Raw genomic sequence first — 25,189 nt, forward strand, 5'->3', positions numbered from 1 at the left:
GCCAGAGAGAGACGCTGTCTCTACTAAAAATAAAAAATCTGAGGGAAGAGGATCGCTTGAGTCCGAGTTAGAGGCTGCTGTGACTAGGATGCCACAGCACCCTACCCAAGGCGACAACTTGAGACTGTCTCAAAAAAATAAAAACAAAAAAAACCTATCTTTTCAATGACTTGTAATATTGTGGAAATAGAAGAATCCTTTAAAATCATTAGAGTAGTAGATACCAAATTTTTGTCATCACCAAGAATACTTTTTGTTATTTAATAACTTGCCCTTACTCCTAACTCAGTCTTTGACCTCTATGTTTAAGTCGGAAGGCCATGTTTTTAAAAACTTTGTACACTATAGCCAGGAATTGTGGTGGGTGCCTGTAGTCCCAGCTACTAGGGAGGCAGAGGCAAGAGAATAGCTTAAGCCCAGGATTTGGAGGTTGCTTTGAGCTGTGATGCCACAGCAATATACCAAGGGTGACACAGTGAGACTCTGTCTCAAAAAAAAAACAAAAAACTTTGTATACTAAACTAGAATTACAAAGAGTTTTTTAAAAACTCTAAATTAGGGCGGCGCCTGTGGCTCAAAGGAGTAGGGCGCTGGCCCCATAAGCCAGAGGTGGCAGGTTCAAACCCAGCCCGGGCCAGCTAAACAACGATGACAACTCAAACAAAAAAATAGCTGGGCATTGTGGTGGGCACTGTAGTCCCAGGACTTGGGAGGCTGAAGCAAGATAATTGCTTAAGCCCAAGACTTTGAGGTTGCTGTGAGCTGTGACACCACCACACTCTACTAAGGGCAACATAGTGAGACTCCGTCTTAAAAAAAAAAAAAAGTACTAAGTTAAACCAATCCCTCATTGTACATATAAGTTAAAACTTAGACCCAGAGAGGGAAAAGAGCTTGCCTAAAGTCACAAACGTAGTGTCAGAATGGGCAGGGATAGTCCTGGCACATAGTAAACAGTCAATAAAACATATTGTAAGTTTTTTTTGTTCTGTTTTGTTTTTTTGAGACAGAGTCTCACTCAGTCACCCGTGGTAAAATGCCATGGCATCACAGCTCACAGCAACCTACTTGGGTTCAAATGATCTTCTCGCCTCAGCCTCCCAGGTAGCTAGACAGGTGCCTGCCACAACGCCTGGCTATTTTTAGAGATGTGGTCTTGCTCTTGCTCAGGTTGGTCTCGAACCTGTGAGCTCAGGCAAGCCACCTGCCTCAGCCTCCCAAGTGCTGGGAGTACAGGCGTGAGCCACCATGCCCAGGCATAAGATTTTTTTAAAAGACAAAATACTATTGAACTTATGTCACATACTTTGACAGAATCAAAGTCCCTGTGAGTATGAAGAAGTCACATACAAAGCAAAAGTGATTTGAATTCAGATTAGGTACATGATAATCCTAGCAGAAAATAAACTGGCTGTCTAGCTCCTTTACACCTACAGGAGGTAGGATCTACAAATCCTATATGTGAGAAAGGCAGTGTGAATTTCAATTAGCTAATTGGCATTGACAAATGATTTAATATCTCTCTATCTCAGTTTCTTTATCTGTCAAACTGATAAAATACCTACTGGCCTAAATAGCTAACCATGAGGTTCAAAATAAACAACATTTGCAAATGCTAACAGCAAGATCTTGTCTCTAAAATAAAATAATGATAATTTCTAAAAGTTTTTTTTAAAAAAACAATGTAGCCAGGAAGGCTATATTAACCAGTGTGATGAAAATACGTCAAATGGGGCGGCGCCTGTGGCTCAGTCGGTAAGGCGCCGGCTCCATATACCAAGGGTGGCGGGTTCAAACCCGGCCCCAGGTGAACTGCAACCAAAAAATAGCTGGGCGTTGTGGCGGGCGCCTATAGTCCCAGCTACTCGGGAGGCTGAGGCAAGAGAATCGCTTAAGGCTGGGAGTTGGAGGTTGCTGTGAGCTGTGTGATGCCACGGCACTCTACAGAGGGCCATAAAGTGAGACTCTGTCTCTAAAAAAAAAAAAAGAAAAGAAAATACGTCAAATGGTATTAAAACCAGTGTATGGTGCCCCATGATTGCATTAATGTACACAGCTATGATTTAATAATAAATAAAAAATTAAATTAACTTAAAAAACAATGTAAAAAGAGTGGCACCCATAGCTCAGTGGGTAGGGCGCTGGCAACATTACACCAAGGCTGGTGGGTTCGAACCCGGCCCAGGACAGCTAAAACAACGACAACAAATAAAACAGCTGGGAATTTAGGAAGTGCCTGTAGTCCCAGCTACTTGAGAGGCTGAAGCAAGAGAATCGCTTAAGCCCAGGATTTGGAGATTGCTGTGAGCTGTGATGCCATGGTACTCTACCCCGCTTGAGACTCTGTCTCAAGAAAAAAAGAAACAAAGAAAAAAAATGTAAAAAAAAAGCACTTTATGACTGGCAAAGCACAAACGCATAGTAGTTTTTTTTGTTTGTTTTTTGTTGTTGTTGTTGAGACAGAGTCCCACCCTGTGCCCCGAGCAGAGTGCCATGGTGTCATAGCTCACTTCAACCTCAGACTCAGGCTATAGACATCACACTGCCTCAGCCTCCGGAAGCCTCACCGCAGTGCCCAGCTGGGTTTTTCATTTTTTTATGAGTCAGGGTCTCAGTCTTGCTCAGGCAAGTCTCAAACTCATGAACTCAAGCAATTCTCCCTCCTCAGCCTCCCACAGTGCTGGGATTACAGGCAGGAGCCATCACGCCCGGCTACAGTAGTATTATTAATAAACCATTACACTATATTATTCTAGATATGAGTAAACCAAACATAGAAAGAAAATAGCATGGAACATGCAAATAAAAATATTTCCTACCCTGAGGGAAAAGATGATACCCATAAGTTAGCATAAAACCTTAGGGGCTAAGAGTAGAAATGATAAATCCTAGAAAGTGCAAAAACTGAATACCACCTTAAGGGAAAATCTGTAGCTCATAGCTATATACAGCCACCCCTGAGTATACACAGGGGATAGGTTCCACGACCCCTGCAGATACCAAAATCCAAGTACACTCAAATCCGGCTGTCAACCCTGTAGAAGCCTCTCATACAAAAAGCTGACCCTCCATATGTGCAGGTTTCAAAACCCACAAATGGATTTTCAATTTGTGTTTCACTGAAAAAAATACATGTATAAGTGGACTGACACAGTTCAAACCTGTGTTGTCCCAGGGTCAACTGTACAACAGCATTCAGTAATTCTAACCAAATAACAATTCCAAGAGAAAACTCCACTCTTAAAATACTACTGTTGATTTCATCCTAAATCAGATTACCTTTGACAGCAGGAACTAATCTTAACCATCTTTATAAAACTCATAAGTATAACACGGAAGGAAAGAGCTCCCCATCAGTCTAATCAACCATAACCATAAGTAGGCAAATGTTGCTGGGAAGGAGACAAGAAGAAGAAATGCTATGGCCATTCACTCAAAGAACAGTCAGTCATTCTGAATAAGAACTGAATTATTTTAATATTTCAAAGGAAATTATTTCTGATTGAGCATAATGGCTCACACCTATAATCCCAGCACTTTGGGAGGCCCAGGCAGGAGGATCACTTGAGACCAGGAGTTCAGCCTGAGAAACATAGCCAGAGCTAATCTCTACAAGGTAATTTCAAAAAAAGTAGCTGGACATAAGGGCACATGCCTATAGTCCTAGCTACTGGGGAGGCTGAAACAGGAGGATCATTTAAGCCTAAGAGTGTGAGGCTGCAAGGAGCTATGATTGCACTGCTGCACTCCAGCATGGATGACAGCAAGACACAATTAAAAACAATTGATCAATCAATCAATCAATCAACAAAATAATTGCTAACTGGATTCGCCAAGCAAAAGTCCTGTGATAAACAGTTAAGAATCATTAACAGGGCGGCGCCTGTGGCTCAGTCGGGTAGGGCGCCGGCCCCATGTGCCGAGGGTGGCGGGTTCAAGCCCGGCCCCGGCCAAACTGCAACCAAAAAATAGCCGAGCTTTGTGGCGGGCGCCTGTGGTCCCAGCTACTCGGGAGGCTGAGGCAAGAGAATCGCTTAAGCCCAGGAGTTGGAAGTTGCTGTGAGCTGTGTGAGGCCACGGCACTCTACCAAGGGCCATGAGGTGAAACTCTGTCTCTACAAAAAAAAAAGAATCATTAACAAAGCTCATTAAAAACTATCTCCTGCTCCCTGTCAATATTTAAACTTAAAAGTCAATCTTTTCTTAACTTGCAAAATGTAAGCTTCAGTCCCTCTTGGGTCAAATCCTCACTAATAGTGTTTTTATTCAGAACTGATCAATAAGTTAGGGAAGCCAACAGCAAATACTACAGTTACAAATCTTCCTCAATGATAAAGATGCTCAAAATGATATCTTCCAAATAAAGAAGCTGATGCTCTTAGTCACCCAAGTTCAAAATGGAGACTGTATCAGGTGGGCAGCATAGTCCAGTGGTTAGAGTGACGGCCCTGCACAGCAGGGGCGGCGGGTTCAAACTTTGCCTAGGCCTGCTTAAGGAAAAAAGAAAAAAAGAAAAACAAAACAGAGATTATATGAGGAACCTTGATATTCTGAAGTTGGCTGACAGTCCAATGAAGGAAGGACAAAATGAATTTAACTGGGAAATTACAAATAATCTGCCCATCAACTTCCTTTTGAATAGGAGAAACTAGATTGAGATAAACTTTCCTAACTTAAACTTTAGGTCTGGACTAATCCAAATAGTAAGCAATTGTGAATAATAATTATCAAGCATCACAAAGTAATGCTTAGACGCCACATAAATATAAAACTAAACAAATACAATGGGTTCTTTAAAAAACTGAAATTACTACAACAGTGTTATAAAGGATTTTTTAATCCTCTTAAAAATTATATCAAAGAATAATGGGAAATTTCTCATTTTGAATCTAAATGATATTTAGCTCTCCAACAGACTGAACCAGTTAAAGGGAAATCTCACAGTTTCAAGAGCCCTGAAACCGTAGATCGAGTGGCCTTACATAAAGCAGTGACACAAACTCAGTCTCCCTTGACACAGGACAGGGGCTGGATGAAGAAGCCTGTGTAATTTCATACTAGGTTTCCATTCTTTTATACTCACTCATGTGTATCATTTTGCTGCAACCTTGCTCTCCAGAGACATATATTACCAGTACTAGACACATAATACCTATTACCTGAAACTAAACTATCAATAGAATTTTAGGCCTAACCCAGTGGAAGACCAATTCTTGTTCCTTCCTTCCTTGATAAGAAATAAAAATATTTTTTTCTAAATGTACATGGGTTATACTTATAAACACCATGTTCAACTTAAGAAAAAGGAGATCTCCAAGACATGACTGCAAGAGGGACTTTACCTAACAATTGCAATCAGTGTAACCTGGCTTATTGTACCCTCAATGAATCCCCAACAATAAAAAAAAAAAAAAAAGAAAAAGGAGATCTCGAGAAATTATTCTTAATAACCAATATCAGGGCCCCAAAATAAAATGATTTTCTGCCTCTGATTTTTCCTTAATAAAAGAAAAAGAACTAAAACAACAATTCATTGACTATTGAGCCACAAGGGGCTCCAGTGTTTCTACTTAAAAGAAAAGGGAAGTTCAAAGCTATACCTTCCCCAACCACATCAATTACAACTAGCTAAAACAAAAACGAACACACCGAAGAAACAACAGCCTCCCAAATCCCAGGGGTTTAACAAGTGGACCAGATCAAACTAGATATTCATTTGTTCACAACAAGTAAGTATACACACAACAGCCGACTCGGCCAGTTCCCACAAAGCACACACCTTTCAGAAGAGCCTGGGTCACTGTCATATACATTTTGTGGTCTACAACTCCTGGCTCACACTTTCTATAAATTTCGCAATTTTCTAAGTGACTAAAGCAGTAAGTCTGTTTGGTTAAAATACTGTATGTGACCTTTTGTCTGTGATCCCTGACACAGCTCCTTGACAGCTTCAGAGTGATAAAAATGTAAGACAGTCCCTTTTCAACTACACAACACTTATGGTAATGAGATTTTTTTGGAAAGTCCCTAAATAATAACCACAGGACTGGCAGCTGGTTGCCAGATGAACCAACCCTAAACTCAGAGGGTTGGAACTCACAGCCCCACTCCCACCTTTGGGGACAAGAAAGGGGCTAAAGGTTCAATTGATCACCAGTGGCCAGTGATTTAATCAGTTGTGCTTACCTAATAAAGGCTCCCTAAAAACCCATAAGAACTGAGTTCAGGGGGTTTCTAGGAAGGTGCAGAGTAACATGTCCACTTGCTGGGAGAGGATACACCCCAACTCTATGGGGATGAAAGCTCCTATGATCTAGAACCTTCCAGGCCTTTCCCTGGGTATCTCTTCACTTGGCTGTTCATTTGTATACTTCATAAAATAGCCTTTATGGCCAGGCAAGGTGTCTCATGCCTACCTAAACCCAGCACTGCAGGAGGTCACGACCTGAGGATGGATCACTTGAGGACAGGAGTTTGAGAACAGCCTAAGTAACACAGGGAAACCCTGTCTCCACAAAAAAAAAAACACCTTTTTTAATTAGCCAGGCATGGTGTCAGACGCCTCTCCTTGAGTGCTACTTGAAAGGCTGGGGTAGAAGGACTGCTTGAGCGGAGGCATTTGAGGTTACAGTGAGCTGTGTATCATCAGGCCACTGCTCTCCAGCCCGGGCAACAGAGCAAGACCCTGTCTCTTAAAAAAAAAAAAAAAGGCAAAACATTCTGAAGCTTTGTTTTTTTTTTTGTTTGTTTGTTTGTTTTTTTATCTGGGGTGGGGGGGAGGGTGAGACAGAGTCTCACTCTGTTGCCCAGACTTGTCACAGCATCAGCCTAGCTCACAGCAACCTCAAATTCTTGGGCTCAAGCAATCCTGCCTCAGCTTCCAAAGTAGGTAGGACTATAGATGCCCACCACAGCACCTGGTGAATTTTTCTATTTTTAGAGAAGACCCTATCTGGCTCTTCCTCAAGCTGGTCTCAAACTCCTGAACTCAAGCAATCCTCCTGCCTTGGCCTCCCAGAATGCTAGGATTACAGGCATGAGCCACCATGCCTGACCTCCCCCCCCCAGTTTTTTGTTTTTTTTTTTTTGAGACAGAGCCTCAAGCTGTCACCCTGGGTAGAGTGTTGTGACATCACAGCTCACAGCAACCTCCGATTCCTGGGCTCAAGAGAGTCTCCTGCCTCCGCTTCCCAAGTAGCTGGGACTATAGGCGCCTGCCATAGCGCCCAGCTATTTTTTGGTTGCAGCTGTCGTTGTTTGGCGGGCCCGGGCTGGATTCGAACCCACCAGCTCAGGTGTACGTGGCTGGCACCTTAGCGGCTTGAGCCACAGGCGCTGAGCCGGCCCAAAATATTTTTTATAACAAACTGACATATGTGTTTCCCTAGGTTCTTTTTTTGTTTGTTTGTTTTTGAGACAGAGTCTAAAGCTGTCAACCTGGGTAGAGTGCTATGGCATCATAGCTCACAGCAACCTCTAACTCTTGGGCTCAAGCGATCCTCTTGCCTCAATTTTTCTATTTTTAGTAAAAACAGGGTCTCGCTCTTGCTCAGGCTGGTCTCGAACCTGTGAGCTCAAGCAATCCACCCGCCTCGGCCTCCCAGAGTGCTAGGATTACAGGTGTGAGCCACCACGCCGGGCCTGTGTTTCCCTAGGTTCTGAGTCACTCTAACAAATTAAGCACATCCAAGGAAAGGACCATGAGAAACCCAATTTATAGCCACTCTTGTGGTACTGAATCATCAACCTGTGAGATCTGACAGCATCTCCATGTAGGCAGCGTAGGAACTGAATTGAATTGAATTGATGAAGGGAACTAAACTGTGAGACATGCAGGTGGTGGCCCCCGTAGAACTGGCGGATTTCTTAGTGTGTAAGGAAATACTCCCACAAATCTGGTCACAGAAGTACCTGGTGCTGTGAGAGTACAGGAGAATCAGTCTGTTGTGTCTACATTCTAGAGTAATCCACGGTCGTCTGGGCGGTTTCTACACAAGAGGAGAAAGCCTACTGCATGTGTAGTAAAAAATAAATATTAAACCTTTAGAACTATTTGCACGAAAGAAAGATAGACTCACAAGTCAGACTGGGAGGGAGGGCTGCTTATCAAAGGTCAGCATCTTGGTACAAGTTTGCTCCACTGTCTTGGTCAGAGCACACAGACAAAACCTCATTCTTCACACAGAATCTTCCAAACATTAACCAATGTCCATGGCAGCCTGGTGAGGTAAATGACGTTTTACAAATAGGGTGATATATCCCAGGGATACAGAAAAGTAAGAGTGTGACTAGGCTAGTGTTCTCTCTGCCTTTCACTTAGTATACAGATCACTGTTTATTATTAGGGAAAGCTAATCTCAATTTCACACATAAGAGATTATGTTTCAAGAAGTAAAGTCTACACGAAAGGAAGGCTGCTTTGCTCACCATACTTTCTTTGTCAACAATTATCAAAAACTCTATTAATTAAACCAGGCATGGTGGCAAGTTCCTGTAGTCAAAGCTACTCAGGAGACTGAGATGGAAGGATTACTTGAACCTAGGAGTTCAAGTCCAACCTAGGCAACCTAGCAAGACCCAATCTTTAAAAAATTAAAATTAAAAAAAAAAAATTAAATTGGCTCAGTGCCCATAGCTCAGTGGTTAGGGCACTAGCCACATATACCAGGGCTGGCGGGTTCAAACCCTGCCAGTGCCTGCTAAACAATAATAACTACAACAAAAAATAGCCAGGCATTGTGGCAGGCACCTGTAGTCCCAGCTACTTGGGAGACTAAGGCAACAGAACCACTTAAGCCCAAGAGTTTGAGGTTGCTATGAGCTGTGATGCCACAGCACACTACCAAGGGAAACATAGTGAGACTCTGTCTCAAAAAAAAATTTAAATCTACTAATTAGTTAAGGAACCAGCTTTTGAGCACATTCTACCCACAACAATAGGCCTACCTATGAAGAAAAAATAGTTTTATGTAAGTTTTACTTTGGGTCTGATATTTTACTTGGGTATGTCAAAATGTTCTTATCCGAGGTGGGTGGATCACCCGAGGCTCATGAGTTCAAGACCAGCCTGAGCTAAAGCGAGACTCCATTTCTAAAAATAGTCAGGCATTGTGGTGGGCACCTGTAGTCCCACTCTACCTGGGATGCTAAAGCAAGATAATCGCTTGAGCCCAGGAGTTAGAGGCTGCTATGAGCTATGAGGCCAGGGCACTCTACCAGGGACAACAAAGTGAGACTCTGTCTCAAAAAAAAAAAATCATACAAGAAAATGCGTCTGGATATTAACTGGAAAGAGCATAAGGGAACTATTTGGATGATAGAAATGTTTTCTATCTTCATTAAGGTGGTGGCTATAATAACTCATCCAATCTCATTAACTGCATACTGAAGATCTGTGCATTTCCTGACATGTAAATTTTACCTAGAAAATATAAGCATCAGAGACAATTATTTAATGGCCAAACCCTTCAGTCAGAAAACACTAAGGGTAAACCCCATATTATACACATACAAAAAAAGAAAAAAGCCCAACTGAAAAATCTTGATCTTTTCCCCTTCAGTCTACAGTTTCAACTTCTGTGCACTAATTAATTCTTAAAGAATCAAATCCCTGTGGGGCTTTCCCAACCTCCATGAAGCAGAAAGGAGAGAGTCTCAGGGCAGTTTGGACAGGTTCACCTGCCTGTAAGCATGGAAACCACATTCACCGAACAGAGCTGCCTCATGTATCAGCCAAACCAAAAAAACCAAGCCTAGGTCAAAAAGCATCATCACTATGTGATATATCCTGAGACAAATTAAGGAAAGAAATAATGAATTGAAATTTCATTTATAACCACAGGGCCCAAATTAGTCTCTCACAGTCATCAATAAGATGTTCATCAGATTGTGGAAGCAAGGGAGAAAGTGTTTTTTAAAATGGTACAGGGGCGGTGCCTGTGGCTCAGTGGGTAGGACGGCAGCCCCATATACCCAGGGTGGCGGGTTCGAGCTCAGCCCCAGCCAAACTGCAACAAAAAAATAGCTGGGCGTTGTGGTGGGCGCCTGTAGTCCCAGCTACTCAGGAGGCTAAGGCAAGAAAATCACCTAAGCCCAGGAGTTGGAGGTTGCTGTGAGCTGTGATGCCACAGTACTCTACCAAGGGGGATAAAGTGAGACTCTGTCTCGAAAAAAATAATAATAAAATAAGATAAATAAAATAAAATAAAATGGTGCAAAGGTAAATAATGTTATAAATGGAAATTGTCACTTGCATTTTTGTGTAGCTAAAAGAATATTTTAGCCAACCAGACAGGCCCATTTTGTTCAGAAACAAAGAAACATAGAAATAATTACATAAGTGGATTTGTTTCAAGAGTTAATAAAAAACACCTTTACTCTAGAAGCAAAAAGAGCTCCTTCTTGATAGAAATGCCAGGCTTAACCATTGGCAGATTGTAGAAAACACAAATGACACCCACGCTAACTCGTGTAAGCCAAAGTTCAATATAGTCGCTTTTTAAAATAACTCCAATGCCACTCCAACATCAGTCACTTGTGCTAGCAGTTGCTGAGACTCAGAAACCGAAACCCCGAGATACGGCATATTTACATGCTGACCTGAAGAACCCTTTAAAGTCTCTCAGATTGTCCCTTCACCCCTTCCTCTGTCACTCCCAAAGCATGGGATGAAATTCCTTTATCTTTTTTTTTTTTTTTTTGAGACAGAGTCTCAAGCTGTCATCCTGGGTAGAGTGCTGTGGCGTCACAGCTCACAGCAACCTCCACTCCTAGGCTTAAGCAATTCTCTTGCCTCAGCATCCCAAGTAGCTGGGACTACAGGCGCCCACCATGATGCCCAACTATTTTTTGGTTCTAGTTGTCATTGTTGTTTGGCAGGCTCAGGATGGATTCGAACCCACCAGCTCTAGTGTACGTAGCTGGCACCTTATCTGCTTGAGCTACAGGTGCTGAGCCCCTAATCTGTCTTAAGTCTAGACCTGCCAAAGAAAAAACAATGACCTCCATGAGTTTTCATTTACTGAATTGAAATGGTAGGAATAAAGACTGAAGTCTCTCAACACACCTGGGCAGACTTTTGTCACAAACCATTGTCTGTTCTGCAGGCCAAAAAACGTCCCAGGCCACTGTATATTTTCCAAGCCCAACAAATAACTCTAAAAATCATCTACTATTCCCCTAAAATCATCCACATTTCCCATATCTCTTCCCTAAGAAGGGTACATAAGCACTGGAACTCCACTGGGTTGTGATTATTCTGTGAGTTTCCTTACCCCATGCATGATAATAAAATTTGTATACCTTTTCTCCTATTAATCTGCCTTCTATCAGTTGATCTTTCAGTGAACCATCAAAGGACAAAGGGAAAATTTCCTCTTTGCCCCTACAAAGTCTTTAAAAAAAAGAGAACATTACAACATTGGCTCCATAAACATAGTAACTCATACTCATTTCTGACATTTTGCCTCTTTTCCCTAAATAATACTAAAATTAGTTACTTTAGCAAATAAGAACAAAGACTATCTTGGAAGATAAACAGGGCTTTAATTAATGCCCTAGAATTCTCAATTGATATATGGTTGTGACATCTGTTAATGTCACCCTGGGCCCACTTGGTAACACTACCAAAGTTAAGGTTGTAATATTTTATAAACTCATAGGTTGAAACATGCCATGAAAAATCATATAATGCAGTAGCTTTCAAACTTTTTTTTTTTCCTCACTTTCTCACTTTATGGCCCTCGGTACAGTGCCGTGGCATCACACAGCTCACGGCAACCTCCAACTCCAGGGCTTAAGCGATTCTCTGGCCTCAGCCTCCCGAGTAGCTGGGACTACAGGCGCCCACCACAACGATCGGCTGTTTTTTTATTGCAGTTCGGCCGGGGCGGAGTTTGAATCTGCCACCCTCGGTATACGGGGCCGGCACCTTACTGATTGAGCCATAGGCGCCGCCCAGCTTTCAAACTTTTTAAAAGTAGCTGTGGAATCCACCTCTCTTCTTTTTAACAAACACAAAACCAAAAGTTTTTATCAAATGCCTTTCCACCCTCATTTTGCCCCATCACACTAAAGGGACACAAGATCCTCCGGTAATAATGACACATGGAACAAGAGCCTCAGGTCATTTGGAAATGAGTAACCACTACCCCACTCCAGTGTGTCCATCCTGGTGCTGAGCCAAAAAAGTTTTCCCCATATTTTAATCCTTGTTCCACAAACAAAGCTGGAGAATCTTATGATTAAATTCTAAATCTAGAGAGTTCTAGAATTCTGGGCAAATGTAGCTTGAAAATCACCAATCCCTTGGGCGGCGCCTGTGGCTCAGTGAGTAGGGCGCTGGCCCCATATACCGAGGGTGGCGGGTTCAAACCCGGCCCTGGCCAAACTGCAACCAAAAAATAGCCGGGCGTTGTGGCGGGCGCCTGTAGTCCCAGCTACTCGGGAGGCTGAGGCAAGAGAATCGCTTAAGCCCAGGAGTTGGAGGTTGCTGTGAGCTGTGTGAGGCCACGGCCCTCTACCGAGGGCCATAAAGTGAGACTCTGTCTCTACAAAAAAAAAAAAAAAGAAAATCACCAATCCCACCCAACCCCTCATTTCACAGTTGACACCAGGTAAGTGAAAGGAGAGGCAGTGCTGCATAACTGAAGAGGAAACAGGGGGACACGAGTCAGTGCAGGTCTAGCCTTCGCCAGTTATGTGACTTCAGCAAATCTCTTAAATTCTTGGAGCTTTAGTTTCCTCATTATAAAATGGGAATAAATATACATATGCCCAATGTACCTTCTGTAAAAGGGTTTTGCAAACTGCATCAATGATTTTGTGATTGTTTTCATTGTTAGGTTATTGTCAACCAAGATAGATGACGCAGTGAATCAAGTGCATGACCAGACCTGGAACTCAAGTCCCCGACTGCCTCTCAAAGACTTTTTCACTGCATCAATAACACTCGTGGTCAATACTAAGCCCCTGCTACCAACTTCTCCAACGTAAGTTTTATACTAACCATTTTTATCAAGAAAAAATGATGGCATTCATAAAACAAAATCTTTAAATAAAATAAATGTAAATACAGGGAATATATGGTTCATATACCCCAAAAAGGGGAAATGTATGGAGAGCACATGCAGTCACATACCACATAATTATGGACCCATATACAGTGGTGATCCTGTAAGATTACAATACCATAATTTACTACTATACCTTTTTTTTTTTTTTGAGATAGAGTCTCACTATGTTGCCCTCAGTAGAGCACTGTGGCATGAGGAGGTTGCTCAGAGCAACCTCAAACTTTTGGGCTTAAGCAATTCTCTTGCTTCAGCCTCCCAAGTAGCTGGGACTATAGGTACCCGCCACAACGCCTGGCTATTTTTTGGTTGCAATTGTCATTGTTGTTCAGCAGGCCCTGGCCAGGTTCAAACCCGCCAGCCTCGGTGTTATGTGGCCAGCACCCTACTCACTGAGCCACAGGCACCCAGCCTACTATACCTTTTCTAATGTTTAGATGTTCAGATACACAAATACTTGTCATTATGTTACAATTGCCTACATATTCAGTATACAGGCAATCCCCACGTACAAATGAGCTAGGTTCTTTAGGTTTGTTCTTAAGTTGAATTTGTGTGTATGTTAGAACAGCTACATTTACCTATTACCTGTGATAGCCACCGTTCATAAGTACAAGTTGTATGTCAGTAAGATGCTTGTTTGTAACTTCAGGACTTACTGTAATAGTTTCTCTTCATAAGGGCAAGTTGTATGCAAGTCAGATGTCTGTAACCCAGGGAGTGCTTGACTTTATTAGCGTACTATAAAGGTTTTTAGCCTAGGGGCAATAGGCTCTACCACATAGCTTAGGCTCCTGCATCACTCTATGTTGTTCATACTACTATGAAATGAATCAGAACGTATTCTCACTGTTAAGCAACACATATCTGTACTTGCATTCTACAATATGATACATCATGAATGGTCATTAAAGCATTAATAAGACAATTTTGACCATTCTGAGCTGCTGATATGCAGAAGAAAAGCCCACAGTGTAGCTGAATAATAACTTGAGAGTATATACATTGATCAAAACCCAATCACAATTTTTCATCAGCTTTTTTTTTTTTTTTTTTTTGGTTTTTGGCCAGGGCTGGGTTTGAACTCACCACCTCCGGCATATGGGACCTGCGCCCTACTCCTTGAGCCACAGGTGCCGTGCCCTCCAATCACGATTTTTAACAATTAAAAATGTCCCAAAGCAATACATTGTTGCACCTCCAGGTCAAACGTAAAAGAAATTTAATAAAGTAATCTAACATATAAATTATATTTATCAATAAAAGACTAAAGGGGGACTGGGCCCAAAAGCTCACACCTGTAATCCTAACTTTCTGGGAGGCAGGAGGATCACTTGAGCTCAGGAGTTTGAGACCAGCCTGAGCAAGAGTGAAATGCCCGTCTCTATTAAAAATAAAAAAGTCATGTACCCTCAATGAATCCCCAACAATAAAAAAATAAATGAAAAAGTCAGCCAGGCATTGTGGCAGGCACCTGTAGTCCCAGTTACTCTGGAGGCTGAGACAGGAAGACCACTTGAACCAAGGAGAAGGAGGTTGCTGTGACCTAGGCTGATGCCAGGGCACTCTAGCCTAGGCAACAGAGTGAGCTTCAAAACAAAACAAAACAAAACAAACAAAAAAAAGGCTGAACGGTCACATCATTGCCGCAAGCCTTTCATGGGCAGTAAAGGCCACATAGTGCTCTACTGTCTGCCTGGTCTCCAGCTAGTGAGCTGCTCTTTTCATAAAATGAGTTGTCGGCCAGGCATTGTGGCTCACACTTGTAATTCTAACATCCTGGGAGGCTGAGATGGGTGGATTGCCTGCGCTCAGGAGTTCAAGACCAACCTGAGCAAGAACAAGTCCCTGTCTCTACCAAAAATAGAAAAACTAGCCACATGTCATAGTGGGCACCTGTAGTCCCAGCTACTGGGGAGGCTGAGGCAAGAGAATCACTTGAGCCCAAGAGTTTGAGGTTACTATGAGCTTTGATGACATCACGGCACTCAACCCAGGGTGATACAATGAGACTCTGTCTCAAAAATAAAATAAAATAAGTTGTCACCATTTCACCCATCTAAAGGACAAGGTAAAAACAGTGAAATTAAGAAACTTAGGGAAAAAAGAGTGGAGAAAATAAAGCCAGAGGTGTGATTAAAAAGTACCATAACTGAGGGGTAAAAAAAACACATCATCAAAGAATTTCTAAGGGTAATGGAAAACTTCTCACAGAAAATTTAGAAAATACTATCAATTTAATTTTTTTTCAGAATACAAGAATTTTTTTATAAAAAGTTGTTTATAAGCTCATGCATATTCATAAAGTGATTCATTTGGTAGGAATATACAGTCATCCAGATGCAATGAAAAAGCTACAGCTTTAAATGCTCAATCTACCCATCAGACTTAAAGGTTATAGTAGCATTTCTTGAAAACAGATCAGTCATCATTGTTCTAACTATACCTTTCTGTACAGAAAACATGGTAAAGAGGGCGGACTGGTAGTACACAATTTTGCCACTGGCAATAGTTGGAAAAGTCAGACCACATTAGAAAATAATACGGAACTCTGTTACACATCTGCATGTTTCATCATCCTGGAAATTTCACCTCACAGACCAGGAGCATTACGGACTCCTTGCAGGGAAAGCTGTTTCCTAAAACGAATTGACCCTGACCCACCTTTAGTTTCTGAACATGTGATGAGAAAATGCGACATTAAATAGGTCAACAGTGTAACCAAACTGTAGCTAAATCACGTAAACTGATCTTATAATTGATGGAGATGTCTCCCCCAAAGTTTTTTTTTTTTTTGTAGAGACAGAGTCTCACTTTATGGCCCTTGGTAGAGTGCTGTGGCATCACACAGCTCACAGCAACCTCCAACTCCTGGGCTTAAGCGATTCTCTTGCCTCAGCCTCCCGAGTAGCTGGGACTACAGGCGCCCGCCACAACGCCCAGCTATTTTTTTGGTTGCAGTTTGGCAGGGGCCGGGTTTGAACCCGCCACCCTCGGTATATGGGGCAGGCGCCTTACCGACTGAGCCACAGGAGCCACCCTCCCCCAAAGTTTTAAGTAATTCTCTGCTTACTTCAATAAAGCAAATACATTATACATATATAGCCAACATGTATGAGATGCTTTTTATTACTGATAACAATTAACTTAAAATTGCAGAATATCTATTATTATTATTATTTTTTTTTTTTTGTAGAGACAGAGTCTCACTGTACCGCCCTTGGTAGAGTGCCGTGGCGTCACACGGCTCACAGCAACCTCTAAGTCTTGGGCTTATGCGATTCTCTTGCCTCAGCCTCCCGAGCAGCTGGGACTACAGGCGCCCGCCACAATGCCCGGCTATTTTTTGGTTGCAGTTTGGCCGGGGCTGGGTTTGAACCCGCCACCCTCGGTATATGGGGCCTGCGCCCTACTCACTGAGCCACAGGCGCCGCCCAGAATATCTATTATTTTAAAAGCACTTTTATCATTACTACCACTATTACTTTCATTTTACAAAAAAGCTAAAATAAACAACAACCAAAAAATAAAAATAAAAACCCCACTGAAGCTCAGGAAAGGGAAATGACTTGCCTGAAATTATATGAAAACTAAGAAAGGATGGGCAGGACTCAAACTCAATTTCTATGACTCTAAATTCTGTGATTTTTCTTAGTTAAAACCTTCTCCCACTTTTCGGCATGAAAGCCACCCACACTCCTTCCCTTCCTTCCTTTTTTTCTTCCTTCCTCCCTCCCTGCCTCCCTTTCTCTAGTCAAGAAGTATTTAAGCATCTATTATATGTTGGACACGATTCTCAAGCTCTGACGAAACAAAAAAGCATACAGTTCCCGCTTTAGGTGGTAGAATCTGCTACACAATTTAGTTTAACAGCTGTGGACAGTTTAACAAAAAGTACACCAATGTGGACAGTGGCGAAATAAACGGGAAAACAAATGACGAAGCCCTGAACTCTTTCTACGGGGGACTTCGTTGGAAGGTGAAAGAAATCTGAAAAGTGAATAGGAGAGGGAAGAGGCATGTCAGGAAGAAAAGCATGAGGAAAGGCATAAAGGCCAGAAAAGAGCACCTAATATATTGAGCAAACGGGGCTGAGGTTGACTGGGAGCCACAGCAGGCATGGCCAGAGAAGAAAACAGGAGAATAGCCAGAAGCCAGGGCAAATAAGACTAGGTGGATCGCTTGAGGTCAGGAATTCTAGACCAGCCTGAGCCACGGTGAGGCCCTGTCTCTAAAAAAAAAAAAAAAAAAATGCTGGGCACTGTCACGGCACCTGTAGTCCCAGCTACTGGGGAGCCCAAGGCAAGAGAATCACTTGAGCCCAAGAATTTGAGGTTGCTGTGAGCTAGGACACCAGGGCATTCTACCAAGGGTGTCAAACTGAGACTCTGTCTCAGAAAAAAAAAGAAAGAAAGAAAATGAGTAACTTGAACATTTCTCTAGAGAAAGGTGAAATCCAAGAATATGGAGGGATAAACTGACAACAGTATTTCTGTAAAGGATTTTGACAATATGTAGTTATTAAAGGCCTCTAAGATGCCCAAACCCAATGACACAGTAATTCCTAATATCTAAGAATCTATTCTAGGGAAGGAATCAGAAATGCTGACAGTGGTTTATATACAAAAATGATCATCACAATACTATTTATAACAGCAACAAAATGGAAGTATGTAAAAGGTATAAATGAAATGATTAGGGTGGTGCCTGTGGCTCAAGGAGTAGGGCACTGGCCCCATATACAGGGGGTGGTGGGTTCAAGCCCATCCCCAGTCAAAACTGCAAAAAAAAAAAAAAAAAAATGATTAAATGTATTCATGTATTATAAGCCATTTAAAAATTTTATGAATGGATAACTTTAAGTAATAAAAACACTCATTATTTTGAAAGAAGTAATATAACCCTGTATAATCAGTTAATTTTATAAAATAAAAATGCACCGTTTTTTAAAAAGAAAAAAATCCACATGAAAGAAAAACAGAAGTACAGTATAGTGAGAGAAAGGGGTGAGGAGAGGGAGGGGAAGGTGGAGGAGGGAGGGTGGCGGGCAGGTTCTCATCTAATGTCTACAATGTAGGGGTGTCCAGCATGTCCCCTAGGTGAAGGTCTCAACTACAACTTGAACTTTACCTTAGAAATGAAAACATTATAACTTAAACATTTGTACCCTCAGATTAATCTGAAATAAAAAATAAAATGAAAGACAGTTGGAGATTTTGACAAAGGAAAAAAGTATAAAACAAAAAATGTCAGTGGAAGTTACCTACAGGTATAAAGATCACATGCGCTTTTTGTTTTCTGCTCTAGCCTTAGTTCCCGTGTTTACCAAATCTAATAAGTTCATATATTATTTTTTGTTTTTATAAATTAAACTCTTTATTGTGGGATATCTCACTGTGGTTTTATGGCTAATGATTTCAAACATCTTTTCATGTGCTTCTATGCCATCTATATATCCTCTCCTATGAAAAGTCTCTTCATGGCTCGGGGCCTGTGGCTCAAGTGGCTAAGGCACCAGCCACATACACCTGAGCTTGCAGGTTCGAATCCAGCCCGGGCCCGCCAAACAACAAAGACGGCTGCAACCAAAACATAGCTGGGCGTTGCAGTGGGCACCTGTAGTCCCAGCTACTTGGGAGGCTGAGGCATGAGAATCGCTTGAGCCCAGGAGTTGGAGGTTGCTGTGAGCTGTGAAGCCACAGCACTCTATCCAGGGCGATGAAAAAAAAAAAAAAAAGAAAAGAAAAAAAGTCTCTTCAGGTCTTTGTCATTTTCTCATTAGCTTGTTTATTTATTTATTTATTAATTATTATTATTACTATTCAGTTTGGAGTTCTTTATACAGTTTAGTAGTCCTTAACTGGATATGTGCTTCAGAATATCTTCTCCCAGTCTGTAGTTTATCTCTTCATTCTTTAAACATGGTCTTTGACAGAACAAAAGTTTTTGGTTTGGGAGTGTTTTGGGTTTTGTTTTGTTTTATAGTTTTTGGCTGGGGCCGGCCCCCTACTCCTTTGAGCCACAGCTGTCACCCTTTTGTTTTGTTTTTGAAACAGAGTCTCACTCTGTCACCCAGGCTACAGTGACTCAGCCTAACTCACAGCAACCTCAAATTCCTGGGCTCAAAAATCCTCCTACCACAGCCTCCCAAGTAGCTGGGACTAAAGGAACTTGCCACAATACCCAGGTTTCCTATTTTTAGTAGAGACAGGGCCTCACTTTGCTAGTGTCAAGCTAGTGTCAAATTCCTGAGCTCAAGCAAACCTTCCTCCCTGACCTCCCAGAGTGCTAAATTTCAGGTACGAGCCACCATACCCAGCCAAAAGTTCTTCATTTTTATGATGTCTAATTTATTAAGTTCTCCTTTTATTGATTATGCTTTTGGTATCAAGCCTCAGGACTCTTTGCCTAGCTCTAAATCTTAAAAAATTTCCCCTATAGTTTTTTCCTAAAAAGTTTTTTTGTTTTACCATTATTAATTTTTTTATTATTATTATTAATTTTTATATAAGGTGTATGGTTTAAGTCAAAATTAGTTGGGGTTTTTGTTTGTTTGTTTTGTTATTTTGAGACAGAGTCTCACTATGTTGCCCTCAGTAAAGTGTGGTGGTATCATTGCTCACAGCAACCTCAAACTCCTGGGCTCAAGTGATTCTCTGGTCTGAGCCTCTGTTATTCTTGATTTTGTATTCTGTTCCACTGATCTTTGGATCTATCCCTCCACCAATATTGCACAATCTTGATTACTGCTGCTGTACAGTAAGTTTTGAAATCAGGTACACTGATTCTTTACATTTTTTCTTCTACTTAGCTATTCTAGTTCCGTTGTATTTCCATACACATTTTGCAATAATCTTATCTATATTTCAAAAAACGATTACTGAGCTTTTAATATAAATTACATTAAATTTGTGTTATTCATTTAGGGAGAACTGACATCTTTACACTATGTTGAGTCTTCCAACTCATGAACACAGTACATCTATTTATTTTAATCTTTGATTAGACTACATCAGCATTTGAGCATGAAAAACATTTATAACCTATGTTGGTTGTCCCCTAATTCTCAAATATATAAATAATAAAAATGAACCCTCTTTTTTCATTATGTAGAAGACTAGATAAAACAGGAAAAACAGCCCATTTCAAATTATAACATTTAAAGATTTAACATAGAACAATATAATAATTGTAATAATAATAATAATTACTTGTCTTCTTTTTGTAGTTTCCTTCTGGAATCGTTTCACTGATGAAGATTCTACTGATAGTGAGATGGAAGCTTTGAATTCAGAACTGTTAATATCCACTCAAAAGGATGTGTACAAGCACATATATGCTGCACCCCATTAAGTGTGAGGCCACATTCCCTCAGAACATGCTCTAGATGGCACAGGTGAGTCAGTGACCAAACAAGCTTGGTTTGGCTCGTCCTTGCTCTACTTTTATATTTATGATAGCATTGTCATAAGATTTCAATAGTCTTCAATAACTTACACGTATGGTAGTAACATCATTACCTTTATTTATTTATTTATTTTTTTTATTTTTTGGCCAGGGCTGGGTTTGAACCCACCACCTCCGGCATATGGGTCCAGTGCCCTACTCCTTGAGCCACAGGCGCCGCCCAACATCATTACCTTTAATGAACTATATCAAAATATAATTAAAATGGGCGGCGCCTGTAAGATATATATATATATATATTTAAAATGTTCATAATTAAAATATATATATAATTAAAATGTTCACATTTAAGAAAAATGTCTATTTATGGGTATAACATGACTGATCAAGCTCAAGGCAAATTAGTATTAGAAACCAGTATCAACTGATTTTTCAACCATTATCAAGGACACTGATAACAGTTTATAAAATGAAGGAATCTCATATAAATAAAAAAAGTAATGGCTATTTGTCACTGGAGGTCACCTTATATGGCAAGAAAAAACAGGGCGGCACCTGTGGCTCAAAGGAGTAAGGCGCCAGCCCCATATACCAGAGGTGGCGGGATCAAACCCGGCCCCCGGCCTCCCAAAAAAAAATCCCAAGTCCATTGCAGGTTAATAAAGTTAAATTTTAGAAAAGAGATTTATGATCCCTATCAAGTTATAATTTGGGGGGAAGAGAAAAACAGCATAAAAAGAGAGATTTAGGTTATTGGCAGGGGAGGATTCAGATAAAATTTAAATCAAACAACAATAATACCACACAGCATTGTGTAAATTATTACAAAGAACATAAAGAACTAGTGCACACTCTGGAGAAAGAGTTTATTAAATCCTACAGTACTGACACTGTAACAACCATACTGAATGAACACAAAACAAAAAAATTATCTAATACCTGAATAATCAAAAGACTGACATTATGTGAAACTTTGGACAGATGAACGTTAAAGGTCTCAAAGCATCTTAATTTCCTAATTCTATGCAAGTAAATAAAAGTAAAAATAAGATTTATTTGTAAAATATTATGCACAACAGAAGGAAAATTTATTAAATCATTTTTTAATATGTTCTCAAATTAGTTGAACAAAACATAATGAGATGTGTCCCTGGCCAGGCGCAGCGGCTCATGCCTATAATTCTAGCACTCTGGAGGCTGAGGTGAGTGGATTTTGTGAGCTCAGGAGTTCAAGACCAGCCTCAGCAAGAGCGAGATATATCTCTATTAAAAAAAGAAAAACCATCTGGTTCCCCTTTATGTCATGACAGCAAAACAAGGCAACCATCAAAATGTTTCTCTTGTGGAAATGCCTGCAGTTCGAGCTATTCAGAAGGCTGAGTGAAGCAAAACGATCACCTGAGCCCAGGAGTTTGAGGTTGCTCTGAGCTATGATGCTACCGCACTCTAGTCTCGGCAACAAAGTAAGACTCTGTATAAAAAAAAAAAAAAATGAGGTGTGTACTGGTGCTAAGGAAACAACAGCAGAGAAAACTTAATGACAAAAAGATTATCCAGGCCAGGTGTGGTAGCTCATGCCTGTTATCCTAGCACTCTGGAAGGCCAAAGTGGGTGGACTACCTGAGCTCACAGGTTCGAGACCAGCCTGAGCCAGAGCAAGACCTCTCTCTAAAAACAGCCGGGCATTGTGGCAGGTGCCTGTAGTCCCAGCTACTTGGGAGGTTGAGACAAGAGAATCTCTTCAGCCCAGGAGTTTGAGGTTGCTGTGAGCTATGACACCACAGCACTCTACCAAGGGCAGCAAAGTGAGACTCTGTCTCAAAAAAAAGGTTAGCCAAATATAGTACATATAAGTAATCATGGTATGCTCCATAAATAAGCAAGAGATGTGAAGACAATGCCAGCATGATTCAAATTATCAATTTTATTAAGGCATGATCTTTAAATTTCAAACTTCAGTCTCGGAGCCCATAACACAGTGGTTACAGCGGCAGCCACATACAGAGAATGGTGGGTTCAAACCCGACCCGGGCTAGCTAAATAACTGCAAAAAAAAAAAAAAAAAAAAAAAAATAGCCAGGCATTGTGGCAGGTAGTCCCTCCTGGGGAGGCTGAGGCAAGAGAATCACTTAAGCCCAAAAGTTGGAGGTTGCTGTGAGCTGTGACGTCACAGCACTCTACCCAGGGTGATATAGTGAGACTATGTCTCAAAATAAACAAATAAATAAATAAATTTCAAACTTTGTAGAGTTCTGGATAATCACATAGTTTATGGTGAGTTCACACTCCATTCTTTCATCTGTGAAATCTGTTGAAAGGCAAGTTCTATAGTCCAAATAAGACTAAAAAAAAAAAGAAAAAAAAGAAAACCCAAACAAACCTTTCCTTTGCTTTTAGTCACTGAAAAATTCCTTCCACTATTAATTCTCATTTATATTATTTAGGAGGTCATCAAACCTGAAATGTCTGATTTGAATCAAAAGTTTAAATATTATATTCTGAACCAAGCAGAAGTACAACTAACCAAAGTAGACACCTAAACTATCAACACAGTTTTGCCTTTTTAACCAGCAGCTTGTTTACGCCAGCAGTGAAGAAGCCTAGAGAGCGAGTGACGATGAAATTACAAAAGGCATTTTCCTCAGCTTGTTGAGAATTAAATATTGCAAGAAGTGGTCCCAGCCCTGGCAGAAGCGGTAGTCAGTCGGTGTAAGGTCTGCTGAATATGGCGGGTGAGTTTCCAAATCCAGCTTCTGTAGTTTGAGAAGCGTTGTTTGTGCAACGGGGGGGATGGAGCGTTGTCTTGCAAGAGGACTGGTCTGTCTCTACTGACCAATTTCAGCTGCTTAATCACAAGCATCTTCATTATTTCGTCCAACTGGCTGCAGCAGACATCTGCTGTGATTGACAGGTTTCATGAAGATACAGTGGATAATACCAGGGCTGGGCCACCAAACACACACTCTGGCTTTCTTGGATAAATATTTGGTTTTAGACCGTGTTTTGACACTTCTTTGTACCCAACTATTGTGCCAAACATTTGCAATTGTCCAAAAGAATCCATTTTTCATTACATGTGACAATAGAGTGTAGAAATGGTTCCCCTTTATGTTGTGACAGCAAAGCAAGATGTTTTCTCTTCTGATGTTCCTTTAATTCATGCAGAACCCATCTATCCAGCTTCTTTACCTTGCCAATTTATTTCAAATAATTCAATATTGTTGAAATGGTAACATCAAATCCTGAGATGGATTCACTTGCATTACAGCTTTCAGCTCATCATCATGCACTGCAGTCTCAGGTCACCCACATGGCTCATTTTCAAGAATAAAATTACCAGAATCAAACTTCTCAAACCAAACACGTACTGTGCATTCACCAGCCATATCCTTCCTAAACAGTTCATTGGTATATCAAACTGTCTACACTGCATTGGTTCCATAATGCAACTCATAATCAAAAACAACACATCTTTTATTTATCCATGGTTTCACAAAAATTGCTCTTAAAACTTTTTTAAAAAGATAACAAAAGTCCAAATGTGTTTGAATGAGGATGTACCTTCACAATAAAAATAAAACAAGAAGTGTCCAAATAAATCAAAACTTAAAATTTGACCTGAACGAACATTCATGTTTTAAAAATTTGAATGAAAGAGATAAGCAATGAGAATTTTTTTTAATGGTACAGATAATATTTTCTAACATACAATGAAGATTTAAATTTGCCAAGAAACTTATTCCAGTGATCCCCAACCTTTCTGGCACCAGGGACCAGTTTCACAGAAGATAATTTTTCCACAAATTGGGAGTGGGAGTGGGGGAGGGGAAGTGGAACAGGAGGTGGCGCTCAGGCAGTGATATTGTACCAACAAGCCACAGACTCAGGGGTTGGGGGCCATAGACTTATTCAACAATCATTACAAACTAAACAAGTACAAATTAAGGAACTTAATTAATGATTCTATGTGGAAATTAGAATTTCATGATATGTCATTTTAAAGCCTCTAGATCAGATTAGCCAAAAAGTCAAATCAAGTGGGCGGCACCTGTGGCTCAAAGGAGTAGGGCACCGGTCCCATATGCCAGAGGTGGCAGGTTCAAACCCAGCCCCAGCCAAAAACTGCAAAAAAAAAAAATAAAGTCAAATCAAGTTAAAGCAACACAAATACAATACACTGTGGTTAAGGGAACTGAATTTGAAACTAGCTCTGCATCTTCTATCTGAGAATTTTGTATTACTCACTTTAATTCACTGTGCCTGTTTTTAATCACTCATAAAACAGATAAAAGTTAACCACCATATTTTGCTGTGTATTTTTGTGCTCCTGTGCATAATGCACACCATGTTTTGGCCCAAACTTCCAGGAAAAAAAAATCTTTCATTTTAATTTTTTAAAGGAAAGCCCAGAAGTGGCCATGCATGGATGCCTGTTTCTCTCACGAGAAAGAAGCATGAGGCACAGGGGTGCCTACTGCAGAAAAGCCAAGAATGAGCCCAGGTGGCAGGTAAGATTAGACCAGGACCTCTATGAGCCATCCAGAACTTGGGCATTCAGTAATGTCAGAATGAATGACAATCAGCCTTTCCCAAACTTTCAAATCCTACAGATCACCTGGGGGACTGGTTAAAACAAGACTCATCAACCACATCCAAATACTGAATTAACTCTCCACGAGAAAGACCTGGGTATCTGTTCAGGTAACAAGCAT

The 25,189-nt window shown here is 40.8% G+C and overlaps 1 protein-coding gene across 10 annotated transcripts in view; it reads right to left on the reverse strand.

The window, feature by feature from the left end:
• SIK3 (SIK family kinase 3) overlaps positions 1 to 25,189 on the reverse strand; it is a 277,645-nt gene that overhangs the window by 172,106 nt on the left and 80,350 nt on the right. The window contains exon 1 of one of the 10 annotated variants that reach the window (XM_053593249.1): positions 8,079 to 8,097. The exons of the other annotated variants lie outside the window; for them this stretch is intronic. The gene's annotated coding sequence lies outside the window, so the exon portion shown is untranslated. Of the gene's footprint in view, positions 1 to 8,078; positions 8,098 to 25,189 lie in introns of those variants that run through there. 10 annotated transcript variants of the gene reach the window in all.

Source organism: Nycticebus coucang, chromosome 6 (assembly GCF_027406575.1).
Source record: "Nycticebus coucang isolate mNycCou1 chromosome 6, mNycCou1.pri, whole genome shotgun sequence".
Lineage (NCBI taxonomy): Eukaryota > Metazoa > Chordata > Mammalia > Primates > Lorisidae > Nycticebus > Nycticebus coucang.